The 24,374-nt window shown below is 45.8% G+C and overlaps 1 pseudogene; it reads right to left on the bottom strand.

The window, feature by feature from the left end:
* The window catches only part of LOC120393058, a 57,344-nt pseudogene that overhangs the window by 31,369 nt on the left and 1,601 nt on the right, over positions 1-24,374 (bottom strand).

Here is a 24,374-nt window from a genome sequence, read left to right as displayed (position 1 = left end):
AGGGGGGGGACACATGAGGAATGGAAGGGCATTAGGGACAAGGTAGATCAGAAGATAGGATGGGATGGTCGATGGTGTCACTGAGGCAGATGGTGGGTAAAAGGAGAGCAGGCCAAATCCCTGTCTTTTGTCACCCTGTCCAGTCTGGCTTCCTCACCACTGAAGCTTCCATCTTAGTTTTTATTAACCGCACCCTAGCCAGAGTTCAGGTTCTGTACTCGGTCCTCTCCCTCCTCAACCTCTCCACTGCCTTTAACACCTTTTCCTACTCTCCTCCTCTTGAAACCTCTTCTTCCCTCAACTTTCAGGAGTCTGTTCTCTCCTGCTTCTCCTCCTACCTCTCTCGTCAGCATTTCATGTGCTACATCCTCCCACCCCCCTCCATCTTTCACTGGCACCCCACAGGGCTCCTTCCTTGGCCCCTCCTTTTCTCCACCTACACCTTGACACTGGGCAATTTTATTCAAAATGTGGCTTTGACGGTCAAATTTATGCTGAAGACTCAGATTATTGTAAGGTCATCCAACACTATGGTGTCCCAGTGCCTTCCACAAGACATCTCCCCTCCATCAGGAAAGAGCGTGGGTATCACTGGGGTTATTTTTAAAGAACATATGTAATGTGATGGTGCTGGTGAGAGCTGGTTCTTGTGGGAAAACTCAGTCAGAGACATAGGGTTTGTATTTAGTTTTGAGGCAGTGTGGGTGGGTGGGTGCAGGGGGTTCATTCTTATTTCATTGAGCACTGAGTTCCACCTTGTGACCCCACACCTGGGACAACTGAATCTCCTGCAGAGACGAGCCTTTCCTTCCTTGTCAACTGATTGGTTTTTCTTGTGGAACAAAGCCACCAGGCCAATTCGCTGTCTTGGAGGGACTGTAGCTTTCTCTCTCTATCTCAGATCTAGGGCCAGCACCATGCAGTGCTTTGAAAAGAGTCAGTACAACCTTATTTAACTTGACTCGGGCCAATAGGGAGCCAGGGCAGGCAGCACCGTTTTGGGGAGATGTGTTCCTGGTAACCTAGCCACCCCTCTCCACTGAATCGAACACAAGTTACCATTTAGCCCTTTATGGCTTAGCCTTTCCCTGTCTGTTACTGTAGCACATTATCAAGATGTCAACCTCCGCTTCTATTCTGCCGACCAAGCCAGTTTTCATTACTCATTAGTCCATAATATTTTCATGCTTTCTCCCTTGCCATCCCCTATGCCTGGGAGGAACACATCATAACTCCACTAAGGAGTAAGGAATGGTGTCCCTAGCCTCTGTTTGTCAGAGGGTGGAGATGGGTGGCAGGAGTGAGATCACTTGATCATTACCCGTTAGGTTCACTCCCTCTGGGGCACCTGGCATTGGCCACTGTCAGCAGACAGGATACTAAGCTGGATGGACCTTTGGTCTGACTCAGTATGGCCATTCTTATGTTCTTATTACTCCTTTGCAATAGCCTTTTTCAAATCCCTCCTTAAAACTTACCTCTGCTGTGAATCCTGCAAAAAGGGGCGGCTCCAGGCACCAGCACTACAAGCACGTGCCTGGGGTGGCAAGCCACTGGGGGCACTCTGCCGGTCGCTGCGAGGGTGGCAGGCAGGCTGCCTTTGGTGGCTTGCCTGCGGAGGGTCCGCTGGTCCCGTGGCTTCGGTAGACCTCCCACAGGCATGCCTGCGGAGGGTCCACCGTAGCTGCGGGTCCGGAGGGTCCGCCGAAACTGCGAGACCAGCGGACTCTCCGTGCTTGGGGCGGCAAAATGTCTAGAGCCTCCCCTGCCTGCAAAACACTTGACAATGGCCGGGCAGCTGGTGCACATGACTCCTGCTTACTAACTTCTGCCCATTAGACTAAACGTGATCATTTACTAGTTAGTGTAACACATGGTGGTGAGTTTGTGAGGTGGGAGCTGGTACTGACCAATCTCAATTCATTCTGGGGCCACCAACTTCCTATTAGCGGGGAATGGTGTTTAATCCCTAGCACTAGGCTGTTGGGTTTCAGGATTGTTAGGCTGGGTTCTCTTCCTTGCTCTGGGAGGAATCTAAGCTCTGCTGGTTAGAGACAGCAGAGCCATTGCAACAACCCTCCTGCTTGGGTTGTCTTCAGTTAGAAAATGTTCAACAAACATTCCTTAATACCTCTGGAGAGAGGAAGAGAGAGAGAGCTCTCATCTCAGAATAGCAAATAACCCTATGGTTAGTGTTTTTCTCTCTGTTGGAGCTATTCCACTTTGTGCAAATCCTTAAGTATTCATTGGGCCAGAGAGAACAAGACTGATTCTGTAACTGGGTAGTTAGGACACTGATCTGAAATGTGAGAGACCAGGGTCAGATCTGTTCCCTGCCTGATTTGGCCAGCCCTGATCTGCAGGGAGTGGTCCTGGGCTCTGAACCTCAAAAGAGGCGCATCTGTCACTTGATTTATAGGACCACTCCCATGAGTACAGGGGCTATTAGAGATCCATGAACCGCTTGCTGTACGATCTAGTCACTAGACAGGAATAAAGAGCCACACTGTCTGAATGTGGATTACACAGAGATATTTTGGCTCTTTTCACCTTGTAGGCAGGGTGGCAAAATGCATGAGGCTTAAATCCATGCTCTTAGAGGCCTGGGTTCTATCCTCGGCTCTGTTGATGTGAACTTACCAATCGCTCTGTTATCTCGGCTGTAAAATGGGTTGAGGATAGTTATACCTCCCCTAAGGCAGGGTTTTGAGGCCTATGTTAATAAGGGATGAAAAAAGCAGAGAAATATCAAGAGCAGTCAAGAAAACAACTGGGATTAGAACTCACAGCCCTTTAGCTGGTACCTCAATGCACCATCTGCTAAACCACTGGGTAGAGTGACCAGATTTCTCCATTTTATTGAGACAGTTCTGATTTTTGGAGCTTTTTCTTACATAGGGAGCCAGGGCAGGCAGCACCTGCTGTCCCAATTTTTTACACTTGCTATCCGGTCAGTCTACCACTGGGTATTGTGGCATCTTCGCTCACCCAGAAAAAACAAAAAAACTCCACACTCCCATTGCACTAGTTATGTGGAAACATGTGACAGTTCTTCTTCGAGTGATTGCTTGTATTCGAGCGTGTTATGATCTCGCTCGGGTACCACCTACTCGCCTGACGGCCCACTCTACTAGGGCACAAGCCTCTTCGGCTGCCTTCCTGGCCCATGTTCCAATCCAGGACATCTGCAGAGCGGCCACCTGGTCCTCCGTCCACACCTTCGCGGCACACTATGCGTTGGTGCAACAATCAAGAGACGATGCAGCCTTCGGCTCAGCAGTCTTGCACTCTGCCACGTCTCGCTCCGACCCCACCGCCTAGGTAAGGCTTGGGAATCACCTACATGGAATGCATAGGAGCAATCACTCGAAGAAGAAAAGGCGGTTACTCACCGTAGTAACTGGTGTTCTTCGAGATGTGTTGCTCCTATCCATTCCAGACCCGCCCTCCTTCCCCACTGTCGGAGTAGCCGGCAAGAAGGAACTGAGGAGCGGACGGGCCGGCTGGGGTATATAACACGCGCCATAGCGGCGCCACTCCAGGGGGTGCCCAGCCGGCCCGCCGGAGTTGCTAGGGTAAAAAGTTCCGAGATACCGTGCACGCGCGGCGCGCACACCTACATGGAATGGATAGGAGCAACACATCTCGAAGAACACCAGTTACTACGGTGAGTAACCGCCTTTTTTGCAAGACGTGCAAGATGTGGTAGGTTGGTTTAGGATCGCTTTTGGAGACCTGCCAAGCAGTTGTTAATACCGACAAACCTGGGAGGCGGGAGAAATGAAGCGGTCATGGCATGCTCAGGGAGGAGGCAGGGCAGGGGTAAGCTGGGGCGGGGAGTTCCCCCTGCGTGCTGCCCCCCCCTTACTTGCTGCAGGCAGCCCTCCCCGCACCCCCCTGCCCCAGCTCCCTCCGCCTAAATGTTGGCGGCAACCGGGGTGTCCAAAGATCCGGCTGCTGCGGTCGCTGCCGAAGAAATTGGCGCCCCCCAAATCCTAGCACCCTAGGCAACTGCCTAGGTCACCTAAATGGTTGCACCGGCCATGGATAACTGTATCAGTAGCTTACAGTAACAGTAGAATTGTTCTCAGGTGGGTCATTCAGCCAATTAGTAGTTATCAAGACATAGGAAAAACAACATTTGATCTGTTAAAGAAACTACAGATTTTTCAGCTCAGATAATACTTACTGATGTAGCCACTTTTGTCGTCTTGGGAGTTCTTCCTCGTGGTCTTCTAAGCTAAATGTACAGTCACACATACAAAGTGACTCCAGACTACGACAATGCTTTACACAGAATGAAAGAGCCCGTTGATCCATCTGGGTAAATTTATTCTGATTTAATTTCAGTTCAGTGAAGTGATCCAATGCATTAACTGCAAAATCTTCTTCATGCATCTCATACACACAGTGAAACAACTCAAGCTGATAACTTTGATAAATCCCCTCATGAACACAGGGCAAGGTTAAATCTGTTTGTTGGTTTGCTTGAACCCACTTCAGTAAATCTGCCTTAATTTTAGGTGAAAGTTTACACCCAATTTTTTCCTGCAGGTCCTTCATTCTTTCTTCATTTAAGAACCCAAACAGGAATCGCACTGTTAACATTAAATAATTTTTAGAGTTTCCATAGTTTTCTAACAACGTTTTCACATCTTTCTTGGGAATCCCTGAATCTGTTGTTTCACCTTCCTCCAGGACATATAACAAAGCTGCAAAAAACTCTTGAAAACTTAAGTGAATGAAGCTGTAGAGACATTCGCAGTCAGTTTCTTTTTGAAAAATATTCTCATTCAAAAAGAGGGGGAGAGAATTCTCTTGATCTAAGCCAAACTTCTTGATTTCTTCTTCCTCAAACAGTATCTTTTGTTTCCAGATTCCATCAGCAGCCAAAGAGCAAAGTCCCTTCAGATTTCCATGTAAGTGTTGCTTTGTGTTGTTGCTGAGAGGCTTGACTAAACAGGAAAGGTAGAGCATATACACTCCAGTGACTGTTTTTGAAGTTTGTGTGAGATTCTCACCTTTTTCAAGCTGTTGTTTCAGAACTGTGCAGATGATCCAACATACGAAGGGGACAAAGCACATGGTGAAAAGAATTTCATTTGCTTTCACAAATCGTAAAGCTTGTCTTGCTTGGTTTTCATTTCCAAAGAACTTGTGGAAATATTCCTCCCGCTCAGCTTTGGAAAACCCCAGGATCTCTGCATAACGTGAACACTCCAAACATTGCCCGAGTTTCTCCAGAGCAGCTGGTCTTGTAGTGATCATCAGGTAGGACTCAGGAAGAACTGTTCTCCTAAATAAACTGCTCAGGAGGATTTCCATTGGCTTTTTCTCCCAGGGATCAGTGCACAGATTATCTTTAGGCTGATCAAAGGAAAATCTCAGTTCATCAAACCCATCTATTATGAACAGGAGTTTTTCTGGATTCACCAGAATGTGGTTAACTGGTGCATTTGTATTAAGCCAACTTTTAAAAATCATGTCAGCCACACTTCCCTGCTCATTAAGAAGGTTCATTTCCCTGCAGTTTATGTAGAAAACATAATCAAACTTTTTCTTATAGAGTTCCCCAGCTGCCCAATCGTACATGATCTTTCTTGCAGTCATTGTTTTCCCAATCCCAGCAGCTCCCAGCAGCACAACGACTTGTGGTGTTTGTCCATCTTTATCAGGTTTATAGAGAGTGGCCAGTGTAACTGCAGAACTAGCTCGTTCAGTCATGATTTCTGCATGTCTCCATCCCATGGCCATTATTTCATGTTCTCTCCTTTGCCTGATGAGGTCTGTCTACAATAGTGAAGTTTGTGTATCTTCTGTTTAGAATTATATTGTCACCAAAACGACTGTTCATGTCTTTTATTAGCTTGTATTTCTTTTTAATATCTTCTTTATACTTCTTATTGTAACCTGTATCAGCAACATGAAACATTAGAAATATTGAACTGAAAGTTCACAAAACAGACAGACTAATCTCAGACTAATCTCTTAAAATAGTTCTACTGGAACAACAATAATGGTTCTTCACATTTATAATGAAACCTTCTTCAAAAAGGATCCTGAAATCATTTAAATATGGGTGAGATCCTGCAGTCCTTATTCAAACATGGTCGCCTCAATGAAATTATTCATTTAAGTAAAGATTGTAGGCATCACCTCATCCCCTGGTGAAACCTGGCTACTGTCTACACAACAAGGTAGGTAACAAGTGGAGGAGAATATTATATGCAGTTGAAACAATACTGGGAATGTAGGTGGAAAGAATGTAACTTCATAAACTAGAATTTGTCAGGACACATGGGTTTACAAGAGAGAGCGCCACGGGATCTTTAATTACCACAATTGAGTACTTCCAGTTACCTTCCTCACTTAAGAGATGGTGCCCCTACACAGGGGCGGCTCTTGACATTTCGCCGCCCCAAGCAGGGCGGCATGCCGCGGGAGGCACTCTGCCGGTTGCTGGTCCCGCGGCTCTGGTGGACCTCCTGTGGAAGGTGTGCTGGCTGCCGCGCGGGACCAGCGGACCCTCCACAGGCACGCCTGCGGGAGGTCCACCGGAGCTGCCTGCCGCCTTCCCGGTGACCAGCAGAGCGCCCCCCGCAGCATGCCGCCCCAAGCATGCGCTTGGCGTGCTGGGGTCTGGAGCCGCCCCTGCCCCTATAGCAGAGTGTCCTCCAGCATGAGGCTAGTACATTCACTCAGTACTGACCCAGAGGGACATTTTGCACACATCTGTATTGGAAGTTGCCCAAGGTAACAAAAGTCCCACTCTGCCCATTATAGAAAATTGTTTGTAAAACAACGGATACAAACTGGATCATTTACTCTAGAAAAGCAGTACTGAGGGGTCTGCAAGGCTCCTGATAAAGTCATAGGTTGGCATGACAATGAGCCTAGAGATTCTAGAAATAGGAAAAATGTTTATAATTGAAATCACCAAGTATTTTGATTGGTTCATTGTAATGGCATGAGGCTGCTGCCCCATTTTGTACACAGTTTGTCTGCGGGTCAACTCCACCAGAGAGGTCCTTTGGGGCCATCTGCCTGTCCCAAGTCAGGGTAAAGGAGGAGGGTTGGGTGTGGGGCTAGCAACTCCACCCTGTAAAAATCAGCTTGCTACAGAAACGCCAACAATAGAGTTAACAGAGACTTTTAGCCTGAAAAAAGAAGGGTCTTCAACTCAAAGATGCATGACACTGGGTGGTGAAAGCCGCGAGGAAGCCACTAAGCCGATCACCCTTCTTGCATCCAGGAGGATTACCATCGGCACATGGAACGTGAGGACCATGTACGAGTCAGGAAAGACGGCGCAGGTTGCAGCAGAGATGAGGAGCAACAACCTGACCCTACTAGGCATTAGCGAGACAAGATGGACGCAAGCTGGACAGAGACGACTGTTGACAGGAGAGCTGTTGCTGTATTCAGGACATGAAGAGAGCGACGCACACCACACACAGGGAGTAGGCTTCATGTTGTCCAAGCAGGCACAGAGAGCACTGATTGGTTGGGAGGCACATGGTCCCAGGATCATCACAGCATCCTTCAGAACTAAAATGAAGAGGATTAAGATGAATGTTGTTCAGTGCTACGCTCCAACCAATGACAGTGAAGAGGAGGACAAAGACTACTTTTACAACAGACTCCAGAAAATATTAGAGACTCTCCCAGACAAAGACATTACCATCCTTATGGGAGACTTTAATGCCAAAATTGGACCTGATAACACAGGATACGAACAAGTCATGGGGACCCATGCTCTGGGAGAGATGAGTGAGAATGGAGAGAGATTTGTGGATCTGTGTGCACTTAACAATCTGGTCATAGGAGGCAGCATCTTTCCTCACAAGCGGATCCACAAGAGTACCTGGGTATCACCAGCAGGCATGACAGAAAACCAGATCGACCATGTCTGCATTAGCAAGAAGTTCAGAAGATCCTTGCAGGACGTTAGAGTTAGAAGAGGAGCAGATGTGGCGTCCGACCATCACTTAGTGGTGGCCAGATTGAAGCTGAAGCTGAAGAAGAACTGGATAGACGCGCCAGACAGAAGAGCGAAGTACAACGTCAACCTTCTGAAGGACCATAAGACCAAGGAAGATTTTGGATTGACGCTGAAGAATAAGTTTTCAGTACTACAGGATCGGTCTGAGGAAGAGGAAGACAGTGTACTCAACAGATGGCAGAAAGTGAGAGACACACTTAGGTCAGCATGCCAGGAAGTGCTTGGAATTAAGAAACACCAGCAGAAAGAGTGGATCACAGCAGAATCCTTGACAAAGATAGAAGACAGAAAGAAGAAGAAGGCAGCAGTCAACAACAGCAGGACTAGAGCAGCAAAGGCCAAAGCTCAAAAAGAGTATGCTGAAGCCCACAGAGCAGTGAAGAGGAATATTATGAAGGACAAGAGAGATTATGTGGATAGACTGGCAGCAGAAGCAGAGCAGGCAGCATACAGCGGTAACATGAAACAGCTGTACGATACTACCAAGCGACTGTCTGGAAAGTTCAGCAAGCCAGAACGTCCCGTTAAAGACAAGCAGGGAAAGTCTATAACAGGAATAGAACTACAGATGAACAGATGGGCGGAGCACTTTGAGGAACTCCTGAACAGACCAGCACCACCAAATCCACCAGACATCGACCCAGCCAACGAGGACCTCCCAATCAATTGCGATAAACCAACCAGAGACGAGATCAGAAAAGCCATCACCATGATGAAGAACAGGAAGGCGGCTGGACCTGACGATATCCCAGCAAAGGCCCTGAAAGCAGACCTGGATGCCTCAGTGGAAATGCTGTACCCCCTCTTTGAGAAAATATGGGAAGAAGAAGTGATTCCGGCTGACTGGAAAGAGGATATCTCATCAAAATCCCCAAGAAAGGAGACCTCAGCAACTGTGCCAACTATAGAGGAATCACACTCCTGTCGGTGCCAGGGAAGGTCTTCAACCGAGTCCTCTTAGAGAGAATGAAGGATGCCGTCGATCCACAGCTACGAGATGAACAGGCAGGTTTCCGGCAGAACAGATCATGCACGGACCAGATAGCAACGCTCCGCATCATAGTCGAGCAGTCTATGGAGTGGAACTCCTCGTTGTACATCAACTTTGTTGACTATGAGAAAGCATTCGATAGCGTGGATCGAGAGACCCTCTGGAAGCTCCTTCGGCACTATGGCATCCCAGCAAAGGTGGTCAACCTGATCAAGAATTCATACGACGGCATACACTGTAGAGTGATCCATGGAGGGCAGCTCACAAACAGCTTCCAGGTGCGAACCGAGTCAGACAAGGATGCTTGTTGTCACCACTTCTCTTTCTTCTCGTCATCGATTGGATTATGAAGACATCCACTTACAAGCGTAGGAATGGAATCCAATGGTCATTGTGGACCCAGCTTGATGACCTGGACTTTGCCGACGACCTTGCACTCCTTTCGCACAGTAAACAGCAGATGCAAGAGAAGACCAACGTAGTGGCAGCCACGTCATCACAGGTTGGCCTCAACATCCACAAGGACAAGACCAAGATCCTTAGGATCAATTCCATCAGCAACGACCCAGTCACACTGAATGGAAGCCCCCTGGAAGAAGTGCAGTCCTTCACCTACCTAGGTAGCATCATCGACCATCAGGGTGGCACAGACGCAGACATCAAAGTAAGGATTGGTAAGGCAAGAGCAGCCTTCTTACAGCTCAAGAACATCTGGAGCTCCAGAGAGCTGTCTTTGGCAATAAAGATTCGACTGTTCAACTCCAACGTGAAATCAGTCTTACTGTATGGAGCTGAAACCTGGAGGACAACCAAAACAACCACCAGGAAGATCCAGACCTTCATTAATAGCTGCCTCAGAAGGATTCTCCAGATCCGCTGGCCAGACACCATCAGTAACATCCACCTCTTGGAGAGGACCCGTCAACTCCCAGCAGAGGAAGAAATTAGAAGGAGAAGGTGGGGCTGGATAGGACATACACTACGCAAGCAGCCAACCAACATCACCAGACAGGCACTGCAGTGGAACCCCGAAGGCAAGCGGAAAAGAGGCCGCCCAAGAAATACCTGGCGACGCGACCTTCAGGTTGATAGCAAAAAAATGGGCTATACCTGGAACCAGCTAGAGCGAATGGCCCAGGATAGAAGACTATGGAGATCTGTTGTTGGCGGCCCATACCCCGGTTGGGGTGACTGGCATGAATGAATGAATGAATTGTCTGCGGGTCGCTAAATGGAACAGAAGAACACATGAAATGGAAGGAGCGAACTTTCCCATCATGGCTGGGATTCGCATCACCTCCTGGGATCCACCATGACACAAAGAGTGGAAAGACAGACAAATTGCTTAGGATGAGAACAAAAGGATTGCACAGAGATGTAGGGACAAAATCAGAAAGGCTAAGGGACAAAATGAGTTACACCTAGTGAAGGACATAGAAAACAATAAAAGGCTCTATAAATACAACAGGAGCAAGAGAAGGACAAAGAAAAGCACAGGTCCACTGCTTAGCAGGGAAGGAGATCTAATAATGGATGATACCTAGAAGGCTGAGGTGTTTAATGCCTATTTTGCTTCAATGTTCACTAAATATGTTAATTGTGACCAGATGCTAAGACAATTCTTATTAATAACAAAAGGGAAAACCCAAAAGTCAGAATAGGGAGAGAGCAGGGTAAAGACTACTTAGATAAGTTAGATGCACTCATGTCAGCAGGGCCTGAAAATTCAACTTACGATACTTAAGGAACTAGATGAGGCCATCTCTGAATCACTGTCTCTGAGAACTCATAGAGGATGGATGAGGTCCCAGTGGGCTGGAGAAGGGCAAATATCTTTTTTATGATGGAACAAAGACAACCTAGGGAATTAAAGACCAAGCAGCCTAAGATGGAAAGATACTGGAACAAATTATTAAACACTCAATATGTCAGCACTTAGAGCATAATAGGGTAAAAAGTAATAGCCAATGTGAATTTTTCAAGAACAAATCATGCCAAACCAACCTATTTTCCTTCTTTGACAGGATTATTAGCCTACAGGATTGAGGGAGCCATAAATATCACTTGTCTTGATTTTAATAAGGCTTGAGACACAGTCCCACAAGACATTCTTATAAGCAAACTAGGGAAATGTGGTCAATTGAATTACTATAAGGTGAGTGCACAGTAGATTGAAAAAAAAAGTATTCAAAGAGCAGTTATCAATAGATTGCTGTCAAAATGGCAGGGCATTCTAATGGGGTCTCAACGATGGATCTCGGTCTAGTACTATTCAGTATTTTCATTAATAACTTTGATGAGTGGAGAATATACTTATACAATTTGTGGATGACACCAAGCTGGGAGGGGTTACAAGCACTTTGTAGGACAGGTTTAGAATTCAAAAGGACCTTTATAAATTGGAAAACTTGTAAGAAATCAACAACATGAACTTCAATAAAGAGAACTGCAAAGTACTACACTTACGAAGGAAAAATCAAATGCACAAATACAAAATGCGGAATAACTAGCTAGGCAGTCGATCTAGGGGTTATAGTGTATCACAAATTGAACATGAGTCAACCATGTGATGCTGTTGTGAAAAAGGCTAATATTCTGGGGTGTATTAACAGGATTGTCATATGTAAGACACAGGAGGCAATTGTCCTGCTCTACTCAGCACTGGTGAGGCCTCAGCAGGAGTCCTGTGTCCAATTCTGGGTGCCATGCTTTAAGACAGATGTGGAAACACTGGCGAGTGCCCAGAGGACCAACAAAAAGGATAAAAAGTTTAGAAAATCTGACCTATGAGGAAAGGTTAAAAAACCTGGATATGCTTAGTCCTGAGAAAAGATGATGAAGAGGGCCTGATAACAGTGTTAAAATATGTTAAGGACTGTTATAAAGAGGATGGTGATCAATTGTTCTCCATGTCCACTGAAGGTAGGACAAGAAGTAATGGGCGTAATCTACAGCAAGGGAGATTTAGGTTAGATATTAGGGAAAACTTTCTAACTATTCTTATAGGTGAGCTCTGGAATAGGCTTCCCAGGAAGGTGGTGGAGTCTCTATCATTGGAGGGTTTTATGAAGACAAACACCGGTCAGGGACGGGGTAGGTTTACTTGGTCTTGGCTCAGTGCAGGGGAGTGGACAAGATAACCACTCAAGGTCCCTTCCAGTTCTACATTTCTGTTATTCTATGACAATGTTGGGCCTTCATCATCTTGATCCTGAAAGACTTTCTGACCAGCCTGAGGGAACCAAATGGCGAAATCCTGGACACTACCCAGGATGTGAGCCTGAGGCTTCTGATGTCACCCCGCATGCCCTCCCCCCACACACACCATGTCATTTGCCTTCCCCGCCATGTTTCTTTTTTCTTTTTCTATCTAAGGAAAGTCTGGCTCAGCTGGCCAAGACGACTCCATCTGTCCCAGCACTGCTGTTGGCCTGACCACAGAGTCAGATAAAAGTCATGCCTTAGTCTGACATTGGTAAAAGTTTGCTGGGTCTCAGGGTGGCTGATCAACACACCTGCTGCACCGGTAACTCAACAGCAGGGAAGCTGCACGGGAACGTCAGCATCAGAGACCAGCAGCATTTTCTCTTTGCTATTCGTCTCTCCTTTGTGAAAGGAAACAGGATTGGACCTCAGCGGCACCACCGCCACAAAGGCATTTCCTGGGGATTGACGTTGGCTGCTGCACATTAAAACCTAGGGAATGATCCTCACCTGCAGGGCCATTGCCACAGTCACCATCAACATCTTTACAGTGCTGCCTTTGGTAGCGTTACTGCAGTTTCACGGTGTTCCCTTTTCTGGAGAATTGCCAGGAACCCTGTGCTAATGGTGTCACCTGGAAAGGCACTTCCTGGGTAGCCATCACATACCTTTTGCCGACAACTCTGATGGGTTTTGACTCTGGTGAAACTCTGAAAGGGAAATTACATTTAAATAACAGTGAAAGAATGTAGAGTGTAGTTCAATGCAAGTGCATTTCTGTTCTGTATGGAGGCAACAAGTGACTGATAATCCAATTGCATCCTCTGTTAATGAAGTAATCACCAAGGAGAGCACTGCTACCAGCCATCAGTGTATGAAGTTCAGTTTGGGGAATACTGTTTCTCGGACCTCCCCCTGCCTGGTTCCACTGATGACTAGTCTGCACTTTACATGATGAGCCGGCCACGTGGTCAGAGAAACACAGAACAAGTGGCACTGGGACAAACAGTCAATTCAGGAGCGTTTGTGGGGAGAGGGAATCCCTCACAAACACTCATGTTCCAACACAGATTAGGTGAAACAACTAAAGGGTCCATGCAAAGGAGAATTCTGCCCTCGGTCAGGGATGGGCTAGGTGGCCCAGGAGAGCCTTTAAAATGTAGGGATCTAAAACAGACACTAAGGGCAGCCCGAGGGAATTTGTTCATTTGGGATAACTACCACTTGGGGCCTCCCCCCCCAACACCCCCTAGCTTTTCACTAGGTTCAGTTATTGATAGAATGTAGGATGCTGACTGGATTAAAAGCCGCACAGGTAACCAGACTAGTTTGCTTAATATTGCCACTCCTTTTGCCAAGCATCTGTGACTAATTTAGGGGAACAAAGAACCCTTTCCCCACCCCTCAATAATTATTATTTTATTACTGAGTTTTGGTAGGATCTAGAGCCCCAATCGGGGGCCCATTGTACTAGGCCCTGTGCACACACATAACATGACTGTCCCGGCCTGACAGAGCTCACAGTCTAAACCAAGTAACTGCCCCCTGCATTGCGCTCTGGAGCTTCTAAACTCTCCCCCTGGGGGACTGCCCAGGGGAGTGAATTCCAAAGGCCTCTAGGGAGAGCCCCACTGCCAGCCCCAGAGCTTCCATCCCAGGGACCCCAGGCAGAACCAGCCCAGCTGGGCTCCACTGGCACCGTAGGATGCAGGGAAGTGGAACAGGAATGACTGTAACAGGGTTGAGTTTAGCTCCATCACTGAGCACATGGAATCTAACACTGCTCCACTACAGACTGGCTCCCCACTGGCACTGGCTATTACACTCTTGTGGGACACTGCAAAGCAGCCTGGAGCCTCTGGAACTGCAGCTCTGCAGCTTTGCTGGTTCCTTGGCTGTTTGTACTGCACTGAATTTGTTTCTTGCATTAAAAGATAGCCTTGGAGATAATAAAGATCCTGCCTGGAACCCCAGGAATGTCTCATGTTGTCCACCAGCTGTTTGGGGATAACATACTCTGCTGTGACCAGTTACCAGTTACAGATCCTCAGTTCTCTGTCCCAGCTCTGGCACAGGTTAGAGCAGCCTGGGGGCTGGTCTTACTTGCACTAGCTGCTAATGGTCACCAAGGAATGATCCCCCAGCTAGGGATGCATCCCAGTAACTCCTTCTCTGCACCTCTCTCTGCCCATGGCACTCCCTCTGCACCGCTCTGTTGGCTCTACACCCACTGGAGACTCCCCCACATTGGGGATTTCCTCAGAGGGAGTGTTACAGGCTGTCTCTTCTCCCTTTGTGCCAGCTGAGTGGTGAAAAGGGAGTGGAGTAGGTGACAGAATCCGGGCCACTGTGGGCATCTCTGCTCTGAGTCCCCCTGGCTTCCTGCTGGGATTTGAAATTTGTCATTCCTGCCATCAGCCTGTTTCTCCTTCTGCTCCTGCCACTGCTGCCCTGGGGGAGACTCCCAGGTTTTACAGTAACTTTATGTCTCTTACCTTTCTCTCTTTCCTCTCTGAGTTTTGCAGCAGAATCTCAGAGGTTGATCTGAGTGAAAACCTCTATGGTTACATCTACTGCAGCGTCTCCACTATAGAATTCCATCAGGAGGTTCTTCATATCTATCCTGTCGGCATTCTCCAGCCGACCTCGGGGGATGTTACCTTTCCCCTCAAAGTCAGAATGTGATAGTTTGTCTTTAAATCTTTTCAAGTCTTCCTGAGAAAGGTTGTCGAGAGCTCGTAAGAGCAGGTCACTGACTTTGCTGCTTTGGTTTCCCATCACTGGGCATCAAGAGAGAAGCTAAAATGCAATGTAAAGTCTTCATGTTAATCATTAATTGGGTATAACAATAATTATTCCCATGTAGAGGAAAGAAGTAATCTAGTGGTGGGAGAAGATCACTGGGGCTCATAACTCCTCAGTGTTTCTCTCTCACAAATGATTCTTTGTGCCTGTTTCACATCTGTAAAATGGAGATAATCCTACTGATCTAACTCACAGGGTTGTTGTGCAGCTTAGACAATGTTTGTAAAGCCAGATGAGTAATAGGAAGATAGGAGCTATGGTAATAGTATTTATCATCCAACTGGGTTTGAAAATAGAGGTGGGACACCCTAATTTAATTAACATTTCAAAAATATAAACCCAGAAAATACAGTCCTGGAATATCAGGCCCTGCGTCCTGAGATCCAGCATTAGCTTGTGAGGAGCCTCCTGGGTATTTTGGATATCAGAGCAAGGTGAGGTGGAGCAGTGGTAATTTCTGACATACAGTGCATCTACACAGCAACTGTGGGGTGTCGGTCCCAGTTTGGACAGACAGATAGATGTGAGCTTCAGCTCTACTTGAGCTAGGGCCTAAAAATAGCAGTGTGGTGGGGGCAACACAGGTTAGATGCCCATGTCAAATCCTGCCTGACCCCCTGGATACATACCCAGGTGGCAAGCTCAAGCCACCGCCCATGCTGCTTCTTTGAGGCGGGAGCACAAACACAGCCCATGCACATGTCTTCCTGCACTGGGAATTACACCTCTCACTTGCTGTGTAAACTTACCCACAGGCCCTATTCTCACAGGTCTGACCACCCACATGTACAAACTACAACTAGTTCAGATTAAAGTTGGCTCATCCCAAGAGAAAATGCAGAAAGTGATCGACTTACTGTTGGTCAGAACGCTCTCACCAACATCATCTGATGGCCCTTGTTTGATCTGTTTCTCTCCATCTTCTTTGTGTTCAAACAGAGACATCCAAAACAACCCTAGGAAGAGGAATAGGAAACAGGAAACTGTTTGCTCGAAGTTTATTGTTCAATACAAAGAAACTAAAACATCACTAGCTAAAACTGAACTTCAGCACTTTCTGAATTTCTCTACGAACCCTCATACCACAGCAAGTACGATTTAAAGCCTTCTTAGTCCATGTATCTATATTGTTTTGGTTTTTATTCCTTTTATTCCTTTGGCTTCAGCAACTTGTTTCTCTGAATAGTGAGGTCATGAACTCCATAATCATGTTCACCACTTCTCCCTTCCCACACACTCCATGTTGGGAGAAAATATTGTAGCAGCTTTATCAAAGCAGTGCAGCAGCTTTAACCAGGACAAGCCACACCTAAATAGCATGCAACAGACAGAATGGGGATTGGACTTTGTATCATCTTGATACATAAATAGCAGTGATATCAGCTGGAGTTGGGGCTTATATCCTGTCATAAATATAAAGGTAAAGGTAACCACCTTTATGTATGCAGTAACATAAAATCCCTCCTGGCCAGAGGTACAGAATCACTTACCTGTAAGGGGTTAATCAGTTCCATTAACCTAGCTGGCACCTAACCAAAAAAAACAATGGGGAAAAATACTTTCAAATCTAGGGGCGGGGAGGGAAGGTTTTGTTTGTGCTCTCTTTGTGTTGTTCTCTCTTGGGACAAAGAAAGAGACCAAGCAGATAACCCAGCTCCTAAAAAACCCTAAAATAATACATCTAAAATTAAAAAAAAGGTAAGTAATTGCAAGAATATCCATTAGATTATCTTTTGTTTTAGCTTGTAAATTTTCCCTATGCTAAGAGGTAATTTTATTCCTGTTTCGTAACAAAGTTAGAGGGAAATTCTCTATGTTTTAAATCTTTTTATTTACCCTGTAAAGTTATCTTCCATCCTGATTTTGCAGGTGTGATTCTTTTACTTTTTTTTTAAATAAAATTCTTCTTTTACAAACCTGATTGATTTTCAGTGTCCTAAAAAACAGGGATTTGGTCTGTGCTCACTTTGTTAACCTATTGGTTGGTATATTATTCTCAAGCTTCCCCAGGAAAGGGGGTGAAGGGATTTGGCAGGATATTTTGGGGGGATAGGGCTCCAAGTGGCCCCTCCCTAAATGTTTGTATAAATCACTTGGTGGTGGCAGTAAAACCGTCCAAGGACAAGGAAAGGAATTTGTGCCTTGGGGAAGTTTTTAACCTAAACTGTAGAATATAAATTTAGGGGGTCTTTCTTGCGGGTCCCCACATCTGTTCCCGAGTTCAGTGTGGGGAGGGAACCCTAACACATCCTATTCATGGGTGAGGGGAAGAATCCCTATCTTTAATATTAAAAAAATCATGAGAACAGAACTTTGGACAAAAATGAAGTCAGCAAAATTGGATCTCCATGGACCACAATAATCATAAGCTTCAAAAGTGAGCTTGGAAAGTTTTACAAGTCACTCATACAGTTACTCAGAAGGAAATAGCTGCTTGTTAAACAGAGGAAGTGAGGACACATTTCTGATACGTCCCTGTGAGATTCTTAATCTCTGCCGTCTTTCTGGGGCAATTCTCTCTGAGATCAAATAAGCAGCAACTCTAAGCTTCCATGCTGGCTCGCACCCCACCACCTGCCACCATTTGGGGCTTTGTTACCTCATTTTAAGAATTTCTTGTACTTTTGTTTTTGTCTGCAGCTGCCAGCAGCCCTTGTCCCAACTGAGAAGTGGAAACAAGAAGTTTGCTGTTCATTTCAGCAGAGAAATAAGAACTATGGGAACCAGAATCCATTGGTCCTGCTCCTCTTAGGATGGAAGCAGAGAGAGGGGTTTCTGCCTGGGGGCAGATCTCAGCTGGTATGTCAGCTTAGTACTACTGCCAAGGGATGGCCCATATACGGGTCCCTAAATACACAGCTTTACAGGGGGCTGGATTTGCTTGTATCAGCCCTGCACGTAAAGTGAACATAATAACCGATGCCCTAGAGACACTCATATGTTGAGGCTAGCGATGTAGGTGCTATGGCCACTCTCTCTAGTGGTTGGTCCCCTACTGCATCCATTAGTCTCTGCTCACAACTCCATCCCACGCAGACTCCCTCAGACTCCCTGTCAAGGTTCCTTCCCCACTCTGAACTTTAGGGTACAGATGCCTCACCTTTTTGTCACGCTTTGGGATGAAAACAAATGTTGAAATATTTGTAATTTCCTTGTTAGATGGGAAATCTGACTTTTGCTCAGCTATGCTATTGAATGACTTTGATCACTGAGTTCTTTACTTTCAAAACACTTTGGATCTGACTCTTAAATGAGGACTCAATCCCTGTGAGTGCAGTATTCACTTTCAAAAAACAGAAACCAGCATGAAAGGCCTTTTCTTCTTTTACTTTAGACTGTAACTACAGTGACTTTTACTTTAAATGGTCACCAAAGACTCCACTTTGATCCCTGACAAATTTAACAAAACAACTTTTAACTACATTATTTTTCTTTTAACTTTCTTCAGTTTTTTTTTTAAACATGTCACTGGGTTTTAAAACTTGTTTTTATTATAATAATATGTAGCCCCTCCTCCATTTTCTCTCCTAGGCACTTGCTATCGCAAATATTTGGGGTATTTTTTCTCCACTCCTTGCATGGGTCAGGTTCTGGGTTCTTTTTCTTTTTTGGCTCCTGGTGTTGCCACTCAAAGAGACTCTGCACTATGCCCAGTGCACAGGGTGACTATCCTTTGATAAAGCCATGATAATACTTCAAACAGGAAAGAAGCATAAAGCCTAGTATACAGGGGAGAATAGAGTAAATAAAATAAACCTCAGCAAATGAATGACACACCAAAAATAACACTATAACAGAAAGGTGAACTGTATTGGTCACAGGAAAATAGGATCGGGGCAGGAAGGGTTTAAGATTATCTAATAATTAAGAAACATTATTAACCCATTTTCCTGCATCCTAATGCTCACAAACTCCTCTAACCCCATCTCCCACCTGGCACCTTCCCAAGGTGGATGGTGCTGCTGAGGTCGCGTATCCTGAGATGGAGTGTTGCAGCACTGTGGTGGTGGCTGACTAAAACAAAAGTCACCTTTTAATTCATGCCTTGATAGGGCAGGCTCTTCTCCTGACTCCATCCGGTTCATTAGAATCCCTTGGGATCTCGGATGGCTCTCGGTAACCTGTGCTGGGTAAAATCTCTCTCTCTCTCTCTGGATTCTGGTCACTGCAATGCTGGAGACGTCATATCCCTGAAGCCACAGTCTAAGAGTAATGCAAACTCCTTTTGCAGGGAGCAGGAATTTAGCAGAGGCTCCCTGATCTGCACAGTCTATTTAACTGCAGTGCAGACATACCTGGTGAGCAGAAAAAGGCTGCTGAAATCTGCCACCTTTAAGAAAAACAGTTTTTTCCCCTGAGATTGTATCTCGGGAACAACTGGTCAAATATCTAAAAGTTTGGAACACGTACAGAATCGCAGGCACTCATGAGGCTCACTAACTTTCAAGGTAATCTGACTAACCCTGTGGATTTTAGAAGAGTTGATTTTTAAACAGAAACCTGGTCTAAACCTTAACTATAGCATCACCCTGCAATAAGAGACCAGAAAGACAAAGGATGGGGCAAGGAAATATAATTATTTTTTCAGATGGAAAATTGAGACCCATAAAGATAGAGTGACTTGCCCAAAGTCACATGGGGGAGTCTGTGGTAGAGGCAGGACTTTAATTACAAGAGCCTCCTTTCTCCTGAAGAGAGCTTTGCTCATTTTCTTGTGTTTTTTGGTCTCAGAAATGTGCTTTTTGGATTGGACACAACCTCTCTTTTCTATGTTTATGGTTTTTAAACAATAACAAACTTAACAATCATCAGAGGGGTAGCCGTGTTAGTCTGGTTCTGTAGAAGCAGCAAAGAATCCTGTGGCACCTTATAGACTAACAGATGTTTTGCAGCATGAGCTTTCGTGGGTGAATACCCACTTCTTCGGATGCAAGCATCCGAAGAAGTGGGTATTCACCCACGAAAGCTCATGCTGCAAAACATCTGTTAAACTTAACAATCAGCATTTAAAAATTAGGGCCAGTGCTACTTATGAATTTTCTGACCACGATACACGTGATTTGTTGAAGTGTGTCAGAAAAATTCAAAAAGCTCTGTCTTGACCAGGCCGGATCCAAACAAACATCTGAAAGCTGTGAAGAGGCAAAACAAAATCCAGGTAGGATTTTTTCTACAGAAAAAATGTCTGGAGAAGGAGGGTGAAGGGTGGCCATCTCCTAAACATTTTTGAAATGTCAGGTGCCATTCCTAGTATATCTGAAAGTCTTCAGACATTTTAAAGGCAAAATTCTATGCAATTAGAATAATAAGAGCATTCATGGTGTTCTTCTGGAGTTCTGCACTAAGAAAACTTTCTAGTGTCTCAAATTACATGTTAATATAGAAGTGCATCAAAACCACAAGACCCTAAATAGATACAATTATTTGCCAATAGATGCGTACCCAGCTATATTCTAAAACCCAGCATCAACTTGAGTTGATGGGGAAGGGCACAAGCAGCTCCAGGATTAACTTTGCATTCAGATTTAAAGTTAAATCTGGACTGAAAACCATTCATTTTACACATCATTTTGTTAGGAAGAAAAATCAGGTTATTCTTGCCTCTGATCTCAGTAAAGACTCTCATGCCCTCTGCCAATCTCAGCCAGGCCTCTGAGACCCCTGTTACACCAGAGAATCATGTTGTAATACATGACAATGTTGCCATCTTGTGGTTTTATCACAAATCTCTTGATATTTGATGTTTTTCTGAAAGTCCTAGTGCCCAGAGTCATGTAACTAAGGGTATGTCTACACTACCAGATTAGTTCGATTTAACTTAATTCGAATTTGTGGAATCGACCTTACAAAGTCGAATTTGTGTGTCCACACTAAGGACACTAATTCGACTTTGTGAGTTCACACTAACGGGACAAGCGTCGACATTGGAAGCGGTGCACTGTGGGAAGCTATCCCACAGTTCCCGCAGTCCCCACTGCCCATTTGAATTCTGGGATTTCCCCACAATGCATGCTGGGGGGAAAAATGTGTCGAGGGTGGTCTTGGGTAACAGTCATCATTCAACGTGCTTTCGGACGTCTCAAGGGGAGATGGAGGAGCTTACTGACTCGCTCGGATCTCAGCGAAACCAATATCCCCATTGTTATTGCAGCTTGCTGTGTGCTCCACAAGCTCTGTGAGAGCAAGGGGGAGACCTTTATGGCGGGATGGGAGGTTGAGGCAAATCGCCTGGCTGCTGATTATGCTCAGCCAGACAGCCGTGCAATTAGAAGAGCCCAGCGGGAAGCGCTGTGCATCCAGGAGGCTTTGAAAGCTAGGTTCCTCAGGGAGCAGGGTAACCTGTGACTGTTCAGTTTCTTTACAGAGAAACGGAACCTGCCCCTGCTTCAGTTACTGTTGACTTTCTTCTGCGGTTACATACCCCATTCACCACGTTTCCCGCCTTCCAACACACGTTTCAAAAAAAAGTTAATGGAACATTGTTAATTAACAACGTTTTCTTTATTAATGAATTCGCGTTAAAGGGTTGAAACAGGGACGCAGACTGTGGTGGGTAGGGTGTGCAGTGAAGTTAACACCGCTTCTACACTCGAGGAATGATAGGCTCCTACTCCTAGAGCGGTCTGCAGTGCCGGACTGGTTGTTTCAACGGAGCCTGCCATCCCTCCTTTTCGGGACTCTGTGTGCGGGGGCTATGTGACCTTGTGGCAGGGGAGGACGGTTACAGATTCCCCTGCTGCGTGGCTCTGTGGTCCGGGACAAGGACCCATGCATAAGTTCTGTAACCGCCCTCCTATGCCACAAAGTCACGTACCCCCCACCCAGACAGAACATGGAAAACACCTCCCAGACCGACCAGGGTGCCTACTGACTGCACTGTGTGTGTGTCCTGCTGTTGATCCTGCCCCCATGTCTGTACCCTGGTAAAGGTGACTGTCCTATGCAATTAACAACCCCCTCCCCCCCCGGCCCTTCACAGACAGTCTTCTGTAGAAAAACTTGACAGAAATAGTAATTAACAGCAAACTACTTTTAATAATCAACTACACAGTTAGGGGATGAAACTGGGATTGGGGCTTCGGTGAGCCAGAAAGGGAAGGACTTCTCAACATTTAAGGAATGAGAGCCTTCTTGTATTTGTGCACTCTGCAGGGGTGCAGTGACAGTTTTTATGGCCCCTGTCGCCCCTCCTTCTTGTTACTTTGGGTGAGGGGGGTTTGGGACTTTGTGGCGGAGGAGGGCGGTTGCAGATACACTGCAGGGGGGCTCTGTCCTCCTGCCTGCGGTCCTGCAGAACATCCACAAGGCGCCAGAGCGTGTCAAATTTTCCCTGGGCATTTCCTGTGTGGCTGGTCAGAACATCCAAGCTCGGACTGCTGTCCAGAGCGTCAACAGAGTGGTGCACTGTGGGATAGCTCCCGGAGCTACTAAGGTCGATTTCTGTCCACACATAGCCTAATTTGACATAGCCATGTCGAATGTAGCGCTACTCCCCTCGTCGGGGAAGAGTACAGAATTCGAACTAAAGAGCCCTCTAGGTCGAACTAATTAGCTTCCTGGTGTGGACGGGTGCACGGTTAAGTCGAATTAACGCTGCTAAATTCGACATAAACTCCTAGTGTAGACCAGGCCTAAGTAATACTCTCCATTTAAAAAGAAAATGAAAGCTTAGTTCCTACTTTTGTAGTTGCAGAGAGCCTGAGAACATGAACCCTAAAGTCTGAAAAAACAGAAGCCAAATAAAAGGAATTCAGTGTATTGTTTTTTTTAAAAAAATCTCATTATTTTTAAGACAATCACATAACTATGCTCAGTTTAAGACTCTTTGCAACCTGACTCGTGATTTTTGAACATTTGGCAGCATACAGTGAGTGTGTATCTTAGTGCAATGTTTTGGCATTACACTTATTATAAAATATTTTTTAAAAAATCTAAGTGCCACTCTGTCCCCCTTTTATAATTTTGTCATTTGTTCTGTTGTTTCTCTCTTTGCTCAGATATTTTCTTCTCTTTTCGTCACTCTCTTTTTTCCTTCAGTTTTTTGAGTGTGTTTACCCTCAAATTTAGTCATTTTCTTTTTCCTGCCATTCTCCCCCACACCATCTTCACTGTTTTCCTTCTGCTGCTCCCTAGAGACTCCCTCCATGCTTCATTAATTCTTTCTGTCTTGCTCCCTGTATCCTTATTAATTCTCTTCTGTCCCCCATATTATTTTCTAGGGGATTCCCCTATTTCCTTTACAGTTTTTCCCCACTTTCAGTGCTCTTCTTTGGAGGTCTGCCTTCCTCTGCACCATGGTGGGTATTTCCTTACCGCACCTTAGCCTTATCTCTTCCATCAAAGGTATCAGGGTGTGGGAGTGTGGGGTGGTGTCTTTCCTTTCTCCCTTCACTACCCTTCTCAGGTTGCACCCTGAGGGTCCCTTCACACCTCCCCATTGAGCAGAGTAACAATATTTTTAAGGCAGAGGGGGTCTCCTTTTAATACCAAGTGAGGTTCATTCCCCTCACATGCCCTCCCCACACTTTGGGGTCTCTTTCTCCTCACCTTCTCAGGTGTCTTCTGTCTCTATCTCTCTTTTAGCCTTTAAATCTTGTGGGGCTCTTCTCTTCTGCTTCAACTTGGATGCCCTCTTTTCTTTACCCCTCCCCAAATTAGGGTTTATCCCCTCAGATTCCCACATACACCTTTGGGTTTTTTTCTCCCCCTGCTCAACCCAATCTTAGAATCTCTCCTCCCATTGCAGGCTCCTCTTTTCATACCTCCAAAATACCTTGGGGGTTCTACAAACCCTTACTGACTCTGAGGGCTTCCAGAGGCATGGAGGCTTCTCTCCCTTGCACAAATGTTGGGGGTTTCCGTTCTGTGACACTCTACACCCTGGGGGAGCACCCTGTGACCCCCATATTCATCATGTGTATATAATTGTGATATTACATATAAAGCAGGCCATGTAAGGTATCTAGGGAAAGGTTGTGATCTGCTGAAACCCACTGTTCCATCTACATTTTTATATCATTAATGCATATGAAGTTATGAGAATTGTGTTGTATGGTTGTCACTAAAATATGCTGTGGGTATAGGAGGTACCCAAATACTAGCTCCCCAAAGACTATAACCATTAACAGTCATTGTCCAGCAAGAGAGTTACAATTCAATGACTCACTTGCACAAAGCCACACCAGGGGAATTGCTCAACCTTGCCTGGTGACTCAGCAATGCCAACCAGACATGCCTGGACTTATGTTTTCCAAGCATATGGTCTAAGGGTATAAATCAGAACACAGTGGCCCCATGCTTCACCTTTTCTTCTCCCCCCACCTACGGCACAAGTAACAAGATCACTCAGAAGACTCCAACAGACCCCGGCCC

The sequence above is a fragment of the Mauremys reevesii genome, unplaced genomic scaffold, assembly GCF_016161935.1.
Source record: "Mauremys reevesii isolate NIE-2019 unplaced genomic scaffold, ASM1616193v1 Contig140, whole genome shotgun sequence".
Taxonomy (NCBI): Eukaryota; Metazoa; Chordata; order Testudines; family Geoemydidae; genus Mauremys; species Mauremys reevesii.
Note: the sequence above shows the minus strand (reverse complement) of the source record. Positions and strands in the feature narration are given on the sequence as shown.